Consider the following 18964-nt stretch of genomic DNA (forward strand, 5'->3'; position numbering starts at 1 on the left):
AGAAGCACTTAATAAAATATCACCTTCCAGTCTGAAAGGGCGAGGGCGCTCAGCGTGCCCGTGAGAGGCTTCAGCACCTCTGCTATGATAAACTCTCTCTCCTCGGAAGACACAGCCCCAGGAATTCATGAAAATAGTAGCAAGGTGCTAATGTTGCTTTTGAAGTGCACCGCACGTACCAACCACGGGCACATTTAAGATTTCCATCCAAAATAAGTGCTATAGATTTTCTAAATTTATTTTTAAGCAGCATCCTCTACTCTGCCCATCGCACCAAACTCCCTTTTCCCAGCTACGGAGGTTGAACTCTCTGCTCCAACACCAAAAAGGTCAAAGTATTTTTCCCCTGAATGGTACAAACGTGGCCATTCAAAGCAATCGGCACCACAGTGTTTGCCCGGGGTCGGTGGCTTTTCTTAGGTGGCAGAGTGCGGTTTGGCTTCAATGGGAAAACGAAGGATCAGGTTCCCCTGAGGCCCCTCTTCCCACTGCAGGGTCAGGAGCACACAGGGTTAAGTTCAGGTCACATTGGGTAGTTTAGTGGAAATCCTTTGTTAGAAACCAGCACTTAGTCAGGAAAGGGACTGTCCTCAGGTCAAGGATGGTTAGAACAACCACATCTCACTCCCCATTTAAAGGTCAGCCGCTTTTCCTCCCCTTGGTGTTTCGACTGGTTACGCTGCCTTCCCGTCCGTCACCCACCCCTGCTCATCTCAGCGTGGCCCAGGGTGTGCACGAATTACCCACTGCCTGAAAAGGCCTCTTTGAAACTGTTCCAACTCTTTTTTTTTTTTTTTTTTGAGCTCTTAGTTTTTCCGCCATCCCTGCGGCTTCGCAGGAATTCCCAGCGCTGTGCTCCCTGGAGCACCCTCCGGTGCTCTGCACGCTTCCAGCTGGTCCCTGACTCAGCCCTCTCTCTTCCCTGCTGCTCAAATGCACTCACAGAAGCCGAAGGCACGGTCAGGACTTCCAGCTTTTCCATACAGGCGACTGCTAGAGCTCCTGTTTGAGTAATCGAGCGGGAAAGGAGGTGCCCCCTAAAGAACCCCTTTGCTACAGCGTGGGAATCGGGGGGTTTCATGTCAATTCTCCTGCTGATTTGCTGTACAACTATCCACAAGTCGCTTTGCCTTTCTGTGTCAAAGTCTTTCCGTCTAGGAAGCTGTCTGGGGACTTACAAATGCTGTTGTGGTTATTTTTTTAAAGCCCCTATGTCCAAGTATGAGCAATTGCGCTCCGGACTGAAGAGGGGACCGGGAATACTGTTTCCGTACTGTTCTTCCCCTTGGGAAAGCTGGAGCAGCAGAAACCCGTGAATCAAACTTATTTCAGACATATTTAACAACCTTTTACAACCTGAACTGTAAATCCCTAACAGTGAAACGAGATCTTCAGAAGTTTTAGGCTTGGTCAGCACCACTGACAAGCCCTGCTTTTGGAAATCCCGCCAGGCATCTTTCCTGAGGTGTGTTTGTTTTGAACAGTCTGAGCCCAGAAGCCCACGTCCCTTCTCAGCCATCACAGCAGCAGTCAGGAGCTTAATGCCCGCTGAAGGGCAGCACCTGTTCAGCTGCCTGGGAGCCTCAATCTCCCCGGCTGTGGCTCAGCTCTCCCCAGCTCGCCTCGGTCCTGGACCTCAGGCACCGCAGGAGCTCTGCGTCTCGCTTTCCACATCTGCAAAATGGGAATAACAGCGTTCCTTAACTCAAAAAGTCCCTGTGCTCATTAAACATTTCAAAAGCATGCGGGAGAATCTTCAATTATCCAAAAAATCACTGCAAAGTTTCATTATTATTCCAACACTTACATTAAAGACACATGTCCTGGTAAGTAGCAGGCATGAGGAATCATTATGCTAATTTTAGACAGAGCATCTGCTCAATGTTAAATCCGAAACTTTGTCTCGAAGAAATAATTTAAATTATTTTTCTTCAGAATTGACATTTGTCAAACAATATGTTGCGAATAGAAATCGCAGCCAACTATGAGTAATGGGAGCAAGCACACGTATTCCGCCACGGTGAAAAGCACTGGGGGAGAGAGGTTGCTGCATTCTGGCAAGGCAGGAATTCATGGGGAAACTGGCCAGGCTGACGTGCTTCCTGCCTCCCCACGGCCCCTGCCAGCTCCTGCCGGTGGCACAGACCCTCGCCTCGGGGCTGTGCGCTCTCCGTCTGCCTGTGCCCCTTCCTTCTGCCTTCCCTCCCAGCAGCCGGGGGCTGCCCGGCCTGCCAGCTCCCTGCCTGCCGCCCGCGTCCTGCTCAGCACCTCCCAAGGAGAGGGGCAGTCAGAAACCTTGGGCCTCTCCCTTCAGCCCTACGGCCACCTATAGCCACCAAACGGCCTTAAGCAATGCTTGTTGCCCTGCTGGGATAAACCACGTTCGTGTCTTCGAGCAGCACCTTACCCTATTTTTATCGTTTTGGACAAGCACCTGAGCAGCTTCCCGCTCGCCTAGCCCAGTTTTGCAAAGCACCAGGGGAGAGGAGGCAGCATCTTCAGAGCTGTCAGCCTGGACTCTCGGTTGCCAGCCCTGGCTGCACCGGGGGAAGGGACTCTGCTACCTTCCAGCACATTTCTTCTCTTCCCTTCCGTTCCTCTGTACGACCTCCCTGTGAATTGTAGGCCAGTCGTTTCCAGCGTGCCTGGGGAGCCCTGGGGATCCGGAGGCAGCTTCTAAGGGTTTTGTGAGTTGGAACTAAGAAAAGCAAACCCAGCGCCTGGAAGGTTAAATTTGCTATGCAAATGACTGCACCTCACTGTAAAAATGTCAGATTTACAAATCAAAAAAAAAAAAAAAGGTTGGAAACCACTGACACAGACCAATATACAGCAAACACCCCAATAACCACATCAACACACGTGAAACAAGGTATTACAGAGTACGTCCACGTCTAGCAGAATGGGTGTCTATACATAACAAGCGTTAATTTAAAAATTAAATAAGCATTTTTACCATATATTTTGAATTACACTGTATACACAGGAGTCATCTCCTCCCAAAATAGTGCAGAAATAAAAGTTCCATTTTACTTTCAAGAACTGAAGTGAAATGGTCACAAATTGCCATCGCAGCGTCTGTTGATAAGGTCTTTTGAATTCTACCCAGCAGAACTCTAAAGCTCCATCAGAAATTGCTCATCTCAAATACCCTAAAATGCCTGTTTGCAAAATCAGCCGCTGGTCCCTGAGCCTTTTGGCAGTGCCATATGTTTATAGCCCACAAGTATTTGTCTGTCTTTCATAGAAAGAGCCACCAAAATCCAGTCATGCTCCCTAAAACCTGTTTCTCCTTAATTTTCACCCTGACAACACTTTTCAAGCAATCACAATCATTTCTGCCTGTGAAATTATCAACTGTTTCATTAAAATATCCTGCTTAGATTAATTTTCCCTTAATCACAGCACAGCAAAGGATGAATTCCCAAGCAGGGACAACACTGAGCCCGAAACGCCCGAGGCCTGCAGGAGGCAGGGAGCCACAGCCGTATGCCGCAACCAGCAGCGAGATGGGGCTTCCAAGCACCAAACAGGAAACCAAGCAAAAGAAATTAATAATTAACAAAAGTATAAATAAAATACTCAAAGGGTGGGGGCGATAGTAGAGAAAAAAAAAGAAACAACACAGACCCTGGAAAAAGTCTGTGCATAAAAGGAAACACAGGGCTTGACCTTCCACCAGTGTCAATCCCAGTTTACTCCAGCACAAGCGAGAACAGAGCAACACCCAAAACTTCTTTGCTCCATCCTCCCTCATCAAACACCTCACTGCCCAGTCACCCCAAACCATCAAGCGCCAGCAGCAGAGCGGGGTCCAGCCGGGGCAGCCCCATCGGGGTGGCCCGTGCCCGTGGGGAAGAACAGCGCGGCACGTCCCGCGCGGCTCGGGCGAGCAGAGCGAAGGCGCTGCCGCCAGCAGGTGGGTGAGCCGCGTCCGGTGAGCGCCGTGCTCGGGGAGCGCGAGGGGCTTCGAGTTTTGGGGCGAGCTCCAGGTTTTGAGCCACACGTCCCAACCCACCGGCGCTCCGCCGCGCGTACCCCACTCGCAGCTGGCGGGCCTCGGTGCGTCCCAGCGGATCGCCGCAGCGGGCCGCGTCCCCTGCGCGGCGCCGTCGCCACAGCCAGGATGAACCCAGCGCTGCCGGCACCGCGCTCCAGAAGAAAAGCCCACGCAAAGCACGAGCCGCTGCTTCTCCCACCCCTCCCGGGCAGCACCCCGCTGTAGCTGCCCCCACCGGCGGAGGCCGAGGCGGCAGCCGCGGGCGGCGAGCCCCGTCTCGGGCCCTGGGCACTCGCTGGCACGCTGCTCCCATCGCCGCCCGCGCTCGGGTGACCCTGCTCAGCCGCGCTGGCACGCCGGCCGAGGGGGACGCCGGGGCACTGCCCGGTGAGGCTGAGGGATTTGCAGCTCAGTGGCAGGATTTGTTTCGTTTGCCCCAGCTGAACGGACAGGTCGGTTTACTATTTTTAAAGATTTCCCCTGGGCGCCCAGGCCTTTGGCTGGGTGATCTTTCAGTGTCAGTAGTGCGCACGCAGATAAACAGGAAATTTTTCCCAACAATTTGCCCATTCATTTCAACGGAGCAACTCTGAGGTTGAACTTGGCCCCAGATTCTCAGTGGTGTTTTTACAGGACAGTTTATGCTGCACATGGCTGTGAACTCACCCAAGAAGTAAAATAACGAATGACACAAGAAACATCGAATAATACAGCCTCATTAGAGAAAAACTAGATTAATCCTGAAGTGCAGTCTTAAATAGGGCTACATCATGAGACGGGTGGGTACAAGGCCTGGATGGAGATGGACAATGACAGCTCTTATTTTCTTCTAGAGACAAAACACTCATGCATTCCCTAAAACTACCTCCTCTGCTAGGACCTGAGGATAAACAAACAACTTTTAACACCGTTCTTCCAAATCCAGTATTCTGAGCAGCAATTAGAAACTCTTAAAACTTTTCAGGCCGTAACATCAGCAACGTGTGTTTGGGCTGAAACTCCACAAATAGCCACACACCGTGAAGCCAGGTAATACCACACCAGTGAACTTTCTTGGGAGAATTATTTTCCATGACCAGAGCTCCACCAGAAGATCCTGCTGCCCTTTGCATTAATTGCATTACCTCATCTCTGCTTCTCGCTGAAGGAACTTGCAACATTTTGTCAGCTCATATTCTCTTTTCAAGTCAGAATTAGCAATAGAAGACCAAAATAGTTTTATTTGTGGACTGTGCCCTTTTAACAAACTTCAATAATAAAACATCATAAGTTTTGCATCTGTGGCTAAACGCAACAGGACCTGGGAGGAGGGGGATGCATTTGGCCACTGACAGAGACAGCATCTTTTGATGGAGGCTCAAGGGAGAGCAGGCAGCAGCCTAACAACACTAAAAAAGGGGGGGGGGGGGGGGGGGGAGGCATGATTCAGGCAGCAACCATAACTTTATAGTTAAGAGTCAGTTAAGGTTTTTTTGCATTTGTAAAGCAGCGATTTCGGTTCTTTGATGTATAAGAAAGCGCACGCAGCACAGCTTCTCCAAATTTACAGCGTTTGTTCTTTAAGTGTAGAAATATGCATCCACTGAATAATAATGGCAGAACCGGTGCAAAACTGGTTTCTGCAGCAAGCTTGCCTTCGTCCTAAGCGACCTCATAGCACAGTAACGTTGGCTCTGAAACACTTTTTGCTGAGTTAAAATTCAGTAAAATCTTAAACATAGACTACACCAGGGAAAATGTAGTTAAGCAAAATCATGAATGACTGTTGTACCTAATCAACGTGCTCTCACCTACGTTACATCGGCTGCTTCATGCGACATCTCTGAAGCAGGGCTGTTATGAGACAAGAATTCAAAAAATCTCTTATTTACTGCGGCCACGTGTTCACCGGTGGCTGAAATGAACGGGCAGGGGCAGAGCACGGCAGCAGTTTTCATTGCTCACTTGCCACTGCCCGTTAAAAACTTTGTGGCTCCTCGGTAGTTTGAACGCTGGGGACTTCAGAGCTCCCAGCAGCCTTGCCTCTTTGTCTGGCATCTGTGTGCTGCTTCGTAGCACAAAGGAAGCTTTTAAAATACGGAGAAAATGGGGGCTGGGGGTTTTAACCCTGCACACCTTTTCCCAATATGCTATTCTTGGCAGCACAGGCCTCTAAGCTATTGCTAATAAAAATATATTAATGTCTGTCTTCTGCAGCATGCTTCCTGGCTGGAATTTATCTCACCCAACTTCAGATTTCTACAAAGTAAATACCTCCACACCTCCTTTTATGGAGGAAGTCCTAGATTTGATTCACTTCGTTGCAAGATACACATCTAAAGTAGTAGGTGAATCATGCCCTGGAACGTTTTTTTCTCTCTCCCGACTGCAAAGGGAGAGTGGATGACTTCTCAACTGGAGAGAGATGAGAGGAGTCCCAACCCCGCTGCTCGCACTGCCCCGAAACTCCGGTAGCGTGCTCTTAAAAGGATGTGTGTATGTGAGTGCATGAGTGTGCATTATTTTACACTTCATCAAACCACTAGAAATGTCACCTGACTACCCTCACTGTGGTTACTCTGTGTTATTCATACATTCAGTTGTATATAATTCACTAATGAATGCCATACAAAAAAAAATACACATTTTAGACAAGAAAATCCATCAAAAAGACTCTTCTGAATAAGATGTAGTAACTTAGAACTTGCAGACTTACGGAATGAAGACTTCAGGTCACTTACAAAAATAAATTTAAATAAATACACGCTAAATGAAGGCATCAAAAACCCCCTAACACTCTGAGGCAATACATTGCAGGAAATCATAAAATCACCACTGCAGTTTGTGGTTCCAGAGGCTGAGCTGCCGTTCAAACCGAGGTCTATCCGCTCCTGTATCCCTTCTCCAGAGGTGGCCAGAAGGTACGCGGCTGTACCACCACACTGCACCCAAGAAGATGTAGCAAGGGAAGAGAAGGACAGGTCTTCTCCACCAGCAACTCCATCAGTACCATGATGAAAACCCAGAACTGCCATACCCAGGGGACAACAGCTGCGAAGTGCCTGGGCCACCTGAAGTCTACGTGCAGCCAGTAATTAGTTGCCATGTCCCCACACGGCCAAGCAACATTTTGCAACAACCAAGACCATGTATGTGGCTACGACCTACTTGGGATGGAGTATTTTGAGGTGAAGTAAGCCCCTTTGAGTGGGGTACGGGCTACCCTGGCACTCAGGGATGGATCCAACCCATCTGTGGATGGCTGCTCCTCCCAGCGCAGCGCCAGGGACTGGGCAAGACATTTCCAGTTTAGAGAAGAGTTGGCTAACGTCCTTCCAAACTTAGTTTTGGCAACTTGAAAGTAAACAGTCCATAGGCAATACCCCAGCTCTCTTAATACAACTGTTTATTGGGGTTTTTTTAGGCTGGCTATCCTGTAGACAACACGGCCACGCATCTTGTTAAGGACTAAGGGAGTTTTCAGGACAGCCACCGATCAAATGACTTTGCATCAGAAAGTATTTTTCTCTGATTTTTCTTTCTTCTGCTGTCCTGTATTCTCTCTCCTGCATTCGGGGTCACACAAGCCACTGAAAAAGCATGAATTTGCCATAGAGATGATTTGTGGAATTATTCCTGAAAAAGCTAATATGGCATTAGTCTAGGAGAGGAGAATGCAGATTTCTGGGAATCCAGAGAACGGCACTGAAACTCCAGGAAACTGAAAAGCAGCCTTCAGCATGGGGACTACCTGGACTCCTAACCCAGCTGCACGGACCAGTCCTGCAAGCCACCACCCCGGGGCGAAGGAAACAACTAAATGCAGGCGCTGCTCTGCCACCGGAGGCTTCTGCTCAGAGCACGTTCTGTGACATGAAGGTGGGGAAAGTTCACACAGGTTTGTATTTGTGGTGGGGAGGCTGGCAGACAGGTTTTCTTCGTGTGTGCACGAGCACGGATGTCTGATTTCAGAGATTTCCCTGCTCTGCCTTGGGATGCAATGAAGAGCTTTCACATTTTTTAATATGAAAAATTAAATCAGGAGGAAGACCCTTTCACTTGGCTTGAATTAATTTGCTGTTTAAAGTGTTCATCTACAATGAGGGAAGCTCAGATGAGATCTGATTTTCTCCATCCAGGCGAGCATTCTAAGAACCTGGCAGGTTTGAGGTGGATCACAACCCTCTCCACATCGGGAACTGGTTCTATCTTATGTAAACAGTTATTAACTGGAGGAAAAAAAACTGACTGGGGTTTTCCACGTATCAAAACAACCAGCAAGAACCAGGTTGTCCCACACACAGGACCAGCTGGGCCTGACACCGCAGGGGACTTCCTGGGAGCCTCTGTCATGGATTTCTTTCCCGATGGGAGAAAAGCACTGTCAGAACTGGGCTATTCCTGCACAAAGCTTCTGTTCATCTCAATCCAAACTTTCCAGCTCTCCGGTGCTCAGGAGAACACAGCCGTGTTTCTCCTCCATGCCTGCAAACACACGGAGGGTCCAAGCTCGGGGACAGGCAAGCCACACTGACCTCACCCTCACAGCACACAGCCTCCTGTCCTACCTTTTCTCTGTATAAAAATGCAAACTTTCAAACCTGTGATTATTTTTTTAAAGAATTTTTGTTTTACAACTACTTTGAGTTCATTCACCAGTGTAGCATCATGTCAGGCTCATAAAATTAGCCATCACATTACCTTTGGTTATTTCATTGAGCACAGAAAGAGAAATTAAATACTTGGTAGTCCTCTCTCTTTGCCTCTAGATTTCCTCTGCTGTCACACGAGGTAAAAAGGACAAATCTCAATGCTTTGTTTTAGTTTAGACATTTCTTTTTTCTTTTTTTTTTTCTTGGTGAAGCGGAAAGAGAGAAAAGCCTTTTCTGCATCTGAGCTGCCATGCCCTAGGCAAAACCAGAGTCAGTCTTGGCCCATAGAGCAGCTGGGTGATGCTTCAACAATTTGCTATTACACCAGCTTTTGTGGACTTAAGGCTCATGTATCCGTGCACATCCTGCTCATTTTGGAGGATGAAGCTTCTAAAACTCGTCTGCTCACCCTTGTTAAGTTTCCCATTATCACTCCCCAAAACGGCGTTAGGTGATCTGAAAAAGCTGCTGCAGTCCTCCTCTGCAGCCCCTTAGAGACCCCAACCAAGGAAACCATCACAAAGCCTAAACGTAAAATCAACACTTTGAACTCAGGGGTTCTGGAGAAGAAACACGGAGCGGCAGCGCTGCCTGAAAAAGCCTGTTGGAGCTGTCGGGCACATATGGTGGCCAAATAAAAGGGTATATTTCGATGAGCGCCTTTCTGAAGCGTTTGATGATTTGTTTCTAGATGCAGAGAGACAGGACAGGCACACAGTGAGTTTCAAGGCAGAAAAGGGCTGTTGTAAATCAGGCTGTCATTTCTCCTATATTCTAAGAATCCCAGAGAAGGTAATTTAAACAGCGAGGTATGTTTCCCACTCTCTCAATTTTCTTCGCTCCCTCATGGCTATATGGCAGAAGTTATGTTACTGCTTACCTCCAAGGCAGAAGAGAAAAGGACTTCTGCTGGAGATCAGCCAACACGCTACGCTGGGCATCAGCAGAAGATGGAGAAAATCTTTGAGCTTTGGGTGACATCCAGATGTTTTTGCATCTGCTTTGGCATCTTTGACTGGCTTTGGCATCTGTTGTGGCGTGCACATTCAGGAAAGCAATCCAGCCATGCCACGCTCCAAGCTGCTTAGCCTTGCAGGTGCCTAAACTTGACTAGAGGCCACGTAGCACCTAAAATCTACAATATCCCTGGGTGCTCACATTCAGGCACCCACACATGCTCAGGAACGCCCAGAGCTTTGGAAGTGGACACCGCTCATATCTAATCTATGTCTTGATCCAAAGGGAAGGCATCTGCTCAAACACCACCCGTTAGGCATGGGCAGCCCCCAAACTCACACGAAGCACAAAAGCTGCTCTGATACAGACGTGAGAGGTGCTGTATGAGAACTGCTGATGGACAGGTACCTCCTTCCCAGAATACGTTTTCTGATGTTATCTTGGACTAGAGGTTTGCCATTCCCCTTAGCCACCTCTTCCTGCTCCCCTCACCTCCCACAAGGAAAGGGGGGAGACATCACCTTTTGGTGGGGACTGCCGGCACTACCAGGTTGTGCCAGAATACGTCCACGACCATCTTGGCCACTTCTGTGGGCTCTATCAGGTTATGCAATAAAAATTTCACCTGCACACCCACAAAGGAGAACAGAGAGTCCACAGCAGGGGAACCAAATAACGCCCTGCCCATCTACTCCCAGGCCCATCCCAGAGGCCATCAGCCCATCCCAGGCCCATCTCCACAAGCTCAGAGGACCACAGGGCACAATGGCAGGTGGAGACCCAAACTATGAGCCCAGAGGAAGGGACACACTGCTTGGCTCATCCCAGGGCTGTCCCAGGAGAGCTACAGCCCCAGGGTACAGTTGTGAAACCCATTGAGATGAGTCAACTGGAGCTCCTTTGGGACTGAGGGGGTGTGGGACACATAGGATGCAGGGGAAGGGCATTTGGGGATTGCACAAGACTTACAATAGGATGTTTAGGGAAGGAACCACAGCTGGGGGAGGGAGGGATCAAGATGGTTTTGGGAGGAACATATGTGGTAAAATAGAGGGATCAGGAGATAAAAAGGGCCATCCCTATGTAAATGGTGCTGGTCAGCCCGCTTGTCCGGCCATGCCCTGTGCATGATGAGTGCAGTCTGTCCTATCTTCTATTCAACAGCATTTCTAAGTATTTTCCTGGGTGAGGGACTCTGTTCTGCGTGCCTGGGTGCACGGGGTCTGGGTGCTGCAGCTGGACTGGGGCCAGCAGTCGGTGTGTGGTCACTAGCAAACCCCAAGCTGGACTGGTTGGTGAGTGGGTGAAGGTCCTGCGAGCCAGCGGGGTGCATGTGTCTCTCTACAGGTGAGACCGCAGGAAAAATTTGCTACCAGAGGGACTGGGGAGTCCCAGCTAGCTGCCGGAGAGGGGGTTGTGTGGAGATGTTGGTGTGTGAGTGGGTCAGTACCAGCAACTGGAGCTGCTGCAGCTGAGGCTTCAGTGCTACACAGGACCACAGTCATCTGCAACACCCAAGCACTGGGGTTTCTTTGGTAAAGTGTGCTTAGAATAGCAGAACTGTTTTGGTACCTCTGTGTCACCCATTGCAACCAACAGCTCCGAGAGAGTGACATAAAAATTACTTCCTTGGTCATCCATCCAGGACATCCGAAACCATGACCTCCTCCAGAAAGCTGTGTTCTGCCACCAGCTCAGAAGTGCCAAGCTTCCTTCCCTGACTCTGCTTAGATGTTTAAAAGGCTAGCTTGGAAATTTTTCTTTTATATATATTATTTTACAGTTGCAATTCAGCAGAGAAAGCTACTAAAATTTTCCTTCAAGGGCTTAAATCTAAGTAATTACAGGCTACGCTCACACAGTATATGCTGGCTAGTAGAGCTCTCTTCACTGCCAGAAAAGCAGGTCAATTATAAGCAATGAACCCACATTACCAGGAGAGAAAGCTGGTTTGAATTCTGGTCAATTAGTGCTAAAACTGTCTTGGAAGAGAAAGGTAAATTGAGCTAATAAAGCTATGCAGCGAGACCTACATATCTCAGCATCGAGCACAGACAGCAAAGGCTTAATTTCTGAGATGGCAGAAATAAATGATGTTTTGGCACAAAATCAGCTTCAAAGGTGAGGTTCCCATCCTGTCTCTTCGCACCTCCAACTTAAGGTCTCGATTGAAAAAAGATGCCTACTTAGGGAGGGTGCCGAAACACATAATTAACTTTAAGGATGTTCTTACATATTTTTGCAGACCGAGGCTCGTGACAAAGTGTAAAGAGCTGCAGTGTGTAAGGGCTTGCTGGACTCCTGCCATTCCCATGACTGCCACAGCCAGGGAGGAAGAGAAGGAGGAGCAAGCATGAAGCAGGCTTTCTCGGGCACTCCTTGCAGAGCGCTGGCTCTCAAATAGCCCAGAGAGCTGGGACCAGTAGCTTGAGTCGGGGTGTTTGTGAGAATCCTCCACCACAACCTCCATTTCGAGCGTGGGTTATTAGAAGTAACACAAGCTTCAAGGAAAAGGTTAAAAAGAGATCATTAGCTTGAAAACCTTCTTTTCTCCAGCTGGTAAATCTGCACATCACCTCCCAGAGGCCACGTCGGTAGAAAGGGAGAGCCAGGCATCTCCCAGGTCTCTGGTCACTACCGCTCGTGCAGGGCACATAAAGATGAATTGCCTTTTCAGGGTTTATCGTCCAAGGTGGCAGCAACCAGTGGGATGCACCAGCACAGACAAGCCCAGAGGGATGACAGAGGGGCAAAATTGAGCAGACAGTTCCCAGGACATGAAGGGAAAGCAGCAGATGGAACGCTAGGACTTCACTGCCCCGGACTGCCTCCTGCAAGCTGGGAAGCGGCTGTAGCTCCAGCGCTCCTCGTGCCCTGTCCCATGTCAGAGCAAGCGCATGAGAAGCAGACATGTGGAGCCTGGCTCTCAGGAGGCTATGCACCAGTGGCACCGTCACTGGACTATTATTTTTAGTCCCTGACTTGCCCCTGTGTGCCAAGGGATAAGGGGAACAGCCTTCGCAGGCACATTAACAGAGCACGGTTGAGGTGGGAATGGACTTCTGGTGATCATCTGGTCCAACTACCTGGACTTGGTTGCCCAGGACTGTTAGCTGACATGGAAGTGCACCAGGGCTTCCCTGCCCCAGAGTTTGTTGGTGCTGAGCAAGTCTGAGCACCATGAAGTGTCCAGCATGGACATGAAGAATCCGGTCCTAAGTATCCATTCTCTGTACTATGAAGTTCACCACGTGAGTGCCGCCGCGCCCTCACAAACCTTCATCCTTCCACTGCCAGAGCCAGGAGAGGATGGCATGAGCCAGACCAAGGAAAGTTTGAGATCAGAGGCAAGAAACACATGTGGGGTCCACCATATCCCAAGGCTGTCCCACAAACCAACGCCGCTGTATGAGAAGGTGCTGCAGTGGCTCTAGGTCCCAGCAAGCGCCTGCAGGTGGAGGTGCAGGCAGCGTGGCCAGGCTCTGCCCGCAGCATCACAACATCATGCTTCTCCCTCCCCTCGAAACAAAGCTCCTCTCCTTAGGCAGCGCAGGGCAGGACACAGCCATGCACAACCTCACCAAGCACGAAACTTTAATGCCCACCAGATCACGAACTGGCACGACAGAAACCATCAACAGGCTGTTGCACATCGCCTCACAAATTTACAGTGACATAAAGCTGATTAAGAGAGAAAGGAATCAAGGAGTAAAGCTCTGTCTGGATGCAAAGTGCAGATACAGGACATCCATTTGCTTAGACAATTTCATCTCATTTTCCTTCTCCATGGATTCTGCTTGGGTTAACCCTAGCACAAAGTGGGGATTGTGACAGCCCAGGAATACTCTGAGGTCGCTGGCAGCCAGTTTCATCGGCCTGCTCGCTCCTCCGACTTTTCTTATAAGCTCAAAATCAAAACAACTGCAGCTCAGACACGCAGCGATCCACTGAGCCCCCCGTTCAGCTGTTTACAGGCAAAGCGCTACAAAACCACCCCGCCTCGCTGGAAGACTTGACACCTTTCCTTTTTTTTTCGCCTTGCTAAATGGTACGGTGACCTTAAACGGCACAAGCGCTCTCAGAAGTGCCTCAGCTGACCTGCTGCTTATCTGAGCAGCTCCCTAATCTCCTGTTCGGAGCGGCAGGACCTGCCCGTGGACCTCGCGGCTCTGCAGTTATCTCCCCGGGTCAGAGGCGCCAGCACTTCAAAGGGAGGTGCAAATGAGAACGTAACAGTGAGCATAGAAGGAAAAAAAAATGCCTCTCTGCTAGTCAGGCAGTGTTTGACTTGCACATGTAGGACTATTTCTTAAGCAGCCTTGCTTTTTTATACCTCTCACAGAGCGGATCTGTGCCTAGTTTTATTAATAATAGACGCGTCTGTCTTTTTTAAATGTTATTAAGATCCACTCAAAGATTTTCCCTGGCAACGAATTCCAGGGCTTAATTATGCACTGTGTTAACAGGCTTAGTGTTTTTAAATGTAATATCTAATCTCATTAGAGGCCACATGCTCTTGCATTTCCAGAGCAGGTTAAATAACAAGGCTCGTGTATCTTGTACACCTGTACAGGACGTTTATTGCATTGATCGAATTCCCGTGATTTGGATACGTTGCCATTACGATGCGCCTTCAAAGTGAGTCACCCTTTCTAACTGCTGCACTGATTTACAGAAATCCTTCACATCCATCTCCATTAATGCCAACAAACCCAAAACCAGCTGTTGTTGCGCACTCATCTCAGTAACGCTCCCCGCGTGGTTTAGGGAAAAAATGAGTTTATGCACTGACGTTCTTCAAACAAATACTCCACGTTGGCTGTCGTGCTACCACCACCACCAGATGACAAAATCTATTGCTTCCAGACCACTGTCACACCAGGACTGCCCATTTCTAATAGCTTTCAGACAAGGCTTCCCTGTAGTGTGAGCCGGGTTAATACACGAGCGGTGGGTTTTACACTGGCAAAAGGACAGTCGTACGCACGGAGGGGTTTCATGTCAGCCTCTCCCCCACGCTGTAACACCCAAATTTTCTCATTGGCTTCCCCATCACCAGGGCATGACAACTGGATCTAATACTGATGGGAGTTTAAATAGGCGCGCAGATTTCAGATTTTCTCTTCTAAATGCTACTTGTTGACTTTACCTGCACATAGCCAGGTCCATACTAGCCTCCTGGGTTTAATACTCACGCTCTAGAGAGTGTGTATTTTTTGTCTTGTACCCATAACAAGTAAGAAAATGAACCTACCCACCTCACAGCTGGAAGATGCTGTTTACTCACCTACTTAATTTTGCTTCTGGGGTATAATAATAATGAGAAGAGAAGAAACAAGAAAGTAACCAAGAAAAAATAAGGGCATTTTCTTTATCTGTGTCAGCATGAAATTGAGCTGGTAAACACTGCTCTTAGAACTCGGATATATTTTTGAGCTTAGAAGTTGCTTCATCTTCCAGGATTAAATGCATAACTATGGTCACATGGGATTAAAGCAAATCCAAAACATTAAAAAATGCTAACTACCTCCTTGTCTGTAAGAAGACTTTTTTTTTTTTTCCATATAAACAACATAAGAATGGAGATTAAGCAAATAATATTATAATTGCTTCTGTGGCTACAGAACAGAGCATAAGTCTGAAATATAAGCCCAGGTGACAAGGTATACTTGAGACAGACCTTGTTAAAAGCAAAAGGCTTGAAGAGCCGAGAGCTCCCACGTTATGAACATCAACAGCAGCCCCTCATTTTCCACTTTAGGATTTCCACTGTGCAGTAACCACGTCGGTTTAACACACACGCTTGATGCATCATATGGCGGCAGATCCATCATCCGTACACTTCTCTTAACAGCAGTATTGTTCACATTGACTGAAGATGACCCATTACTCACAGAGATTTTTAAAAGCTGTGGTGTGTCGTTTCTCCAAGACTCAAATATTGAAATGCATTAAAAATTTGTGTGCCAATCCTGGGCCTCCGTTAGGCCAAACCGTCCCAGCCCCCCTGTCAGTCCTCTGGTAGCCCGTATGTCAGCAAGGTGTGTGTGTAAGGATACCTCTTCCTCTGGATCTGACAGTCTATGGACATTCCTCTGCGTATTTTAGTTACTGCATTTCTAAAATTTTCAAAGCACGATGGAACCACTGAGCAAGCGCAAATTGTTCTGGTAGAAAATCCGTGTATAGACAGAGAATTGTCTTGTTAAAATGCACATGGAAACATTTTGCGGAACATCTTCGAAAAAAATCTGAGAGAAATAATGTGGTACAAAATACTATGTATTCATGAGCGTGCTCTGAATGAAGCGTAATTACTGTGCTGTTGTTATTGTTTCAAATACATGCGCGTGTATTTAAACGATTACGGATGAAAGACAATAAAATACGAAGAATGACATATGAAAAGGAAGCTTGCCTTTCTCTGCTGGCGCTGTTTGTGGCTTCCTGGAACAGGACTGCTTTTGTTCCCTTCGGACATCTACCTTACGGAGCACAACAATTTCCTAAGAAATGAATGTGAATCTTCTAAATACCTTTAATTTGAAAACTGGGACATACAGATACCCCAGTGTTGTTGCCCTAGTAAAATCTGAAGGACTTTCATATCAACAAGATAAGGAAAAAGTTTCACTAGAGTGTCACACACAAATGTACAACTAAACCTGTGGGTTTGTTCTCTTCTGTGATGAATTTTCACAGGAAAAGAGAGAGCTGATCTTTGCCAGATTAGACTCGGAGGCGCTTTGCTGGCTGAGGGCCAAAAATACTGTGATTAAAAACACTAAGATATATCTTGGGGTTACTCAGTTTAACTGCTAAGACAATTTGCCATTACGGTATCATCGGTTTAGTGCTGTAGCCAGGGCCCGGCCAATTGAAAGAAGACCCTTTCCATACCTAAATGCTGGAATTTGAGATCTCAGAAATGCCTGACATGAAGTCCAGGCAGGACATGCAGCCAGAAAGATCTCAAAGGCAATCGGCTCAATTTTGAAGGACATAATCCTTCGGAATCTTTCTGAATTAATACTCATTTTAACTTGAGAATGCCTGGGACAACTCTGTACACCAGCTTCCCAAGCAACTCAATGTAGTATAGAGGAGCATCTTGGGAAAGATTCTAAAATTAGGCTTTCTAGTTACCACAGCAAAGCACCCAAACATGCAAGGAAATATTTTAGTGCAAACAGAAACTGGATTTCACTTTTTTCTACCCCATCTCCAAAGACCATAACCTGCCATGGTATGTTACAGGTACATATCATGAAAATTCAGTATCTTTTTTTCTGCACTGAGCTCCATCCATCTCTTACATCCACTTTGAACCGCATTTGCTCACAGCTGCCTGGTGTTTCAGTCAAATAGGACTTTTTATAACCCTGAATGAAAACAACATCGACAACTTTCTAATTTTGGATCTGCGAACAAACCTCGGAGCCCGGGCATGCTCCAGGAGACAGAGACAACCGACACCAATAGCTGCACTCTAGTTTTTACAAAACCCCTCAGCCTTGGGATCTTGGTAATCTTTGGAAATACCAAACAAACATCTGGATTCCCCGGTAAAAAAGACACTACTTATTATCAGAGCAAGATTAGCAGCCAGTGAGTAATTTCTGAGGGGTGGCAGAAGAAGGACGTATGGCTGGACCAGGCTTTCAACTCCCGACTATAGGCAAGAGAACGACACCATCACTGCTCGCTGTTCAGCTACAGCTCAAAACCAAACAGCACATTTTGTGGCAATTTCTGCTTCTCCGGAGATGAACGCTGCTCTCCCTGAAGGACCAGTCTCAGCCATGCTGCAGAGCTGTCCCTTTGGCATCTTGACCAGGACTTTGTAGAACTGGGGGCCGAGTAGCAACAATGACCCAACTCCAAAAGCCACGGCCCGTGTTTTGGATACGTTATCCTCTCCAACTCATGCCAAGTAAAAGCCCCTGAAATCAGGATGACTCCAGGTGAGCACCGACTTGGTTTTTGCAGCTCCTGGAGCCAAGGGGATCATGAGCAAGGCCGGAGGTAGATGGGAGGCACAGCCTTCTTCAGACAGAGCCCATGCAGAGGTGAAGGTCAGAGCTGCAACCATCAGGCTGACTGAGATCTTGGACCAATACCCACCTCTCTGCTGGAAGATGCTCTATATCCACCTACTTATTTCCACTGCAGTGGTCTACTGACATTTAGTCAGTGAGAACTGAGTGATGATCAGTAATGCCAATGCCCTACAGACCCAAGCAGCAGGAGCCGCCAACCTGCTCTTAAAAATGTGTGCTCTGGGCAAAACTGTGTAGAGGAAGGTGCATGGGAGGAACTCACCGGGATTAAGCTCAAAACAATGCTCCAAAGGCTACAGAATTTAACCCCCGACACTGTTACAGCAAAATTTTCAGTGGTTACTTACTTGGCCTTCACGCAGAATTAACGGCAGTCTAGTAAAAACACAGCCTTATCCTGGTAAGAAATCATCCACACATTTTAATGTGCCACCTGCATACACTGCGCAAATCTGCAAGGCCCTAAATATAAACAGACAGCCCCTTCCTGGCTGTTAAAATGAACACTACCTCAGCTTGTTCTCCGAGCAAGCCAAAATTATAGCTGCTTGGAGATCAGCAACGTTTTAGGGCGGGACACTTTCTGCTGACCCCCCCGTTTTTACAGTGTTTGTAGTTTTATGAATAAGGCATTCATTGTGCCCAAACCCCAAAGATACGCACCTTGGAGGGAGAGCTAAAATTAGTGTTAAGTATATTCCTGAAACTGTCAGAAGAAAAGACGGCTCGTGTGGGATGCTAGAGATTTGGCAGGCAAAACAACTGAAAAGGCTGGGTCTTGTGCTGCACCTCTTGTTGGAGAGCTGGTGTTTTGCATACACCCCACATACACACTTGTTTACCCTCAGTTATTCCTGGAAAGTCCAGCAGTGTAAAGTTGTGCCAGCACATACGTGCCTGACCAGGCAACTTCTGGGAGCAGAGTAAGCATCAAGATGCAACTATGTGAGCAATGACTGTCTTGAATTTCCATTCCAGAAGACCCCAAATCATTTTAAAGGCAGTAAATATAGAGCTGGCATCCCCTGTCACAAAAGAACAGGCAGGTCTGGACGGAGCGCGACACGTTTATCGGCACAGGATCAGGGGAAAAGCAAAAGGAACCTCTTTACACCAAATGATATTCGGAAGTACCTGGCAAGAGGTGCCCGGCTTACGGCCAGCTGCAGGACAGGGGGACAGGTCAGTCACCTCGCACGTAAAAATCCAGAGCAACTGAGTAAGGAAAGCAGAGCCTCCCTGACCACCCTGGCTGGACTGAAACCATATATATATGTGTATGTGGGCACGTATGTACTCACACACGTGTATATACG

Source organism: Leptosomus discolor, chromosome Z (assembly GCF_034619465.1).
Source record: "Leptosomus discolor isolate bLepDis1 chromosome Z, bLepDis1.hap2, whole genome shotgun sequence".
In the NCBI taxonomy this organism is placed as follows: domain Eukaryota; kingdom Metazoa; phylum Chordata; class Aves; order Leptosomiformes; family Leptosomidae; genus Leptosomus; species Leptosomus discolor.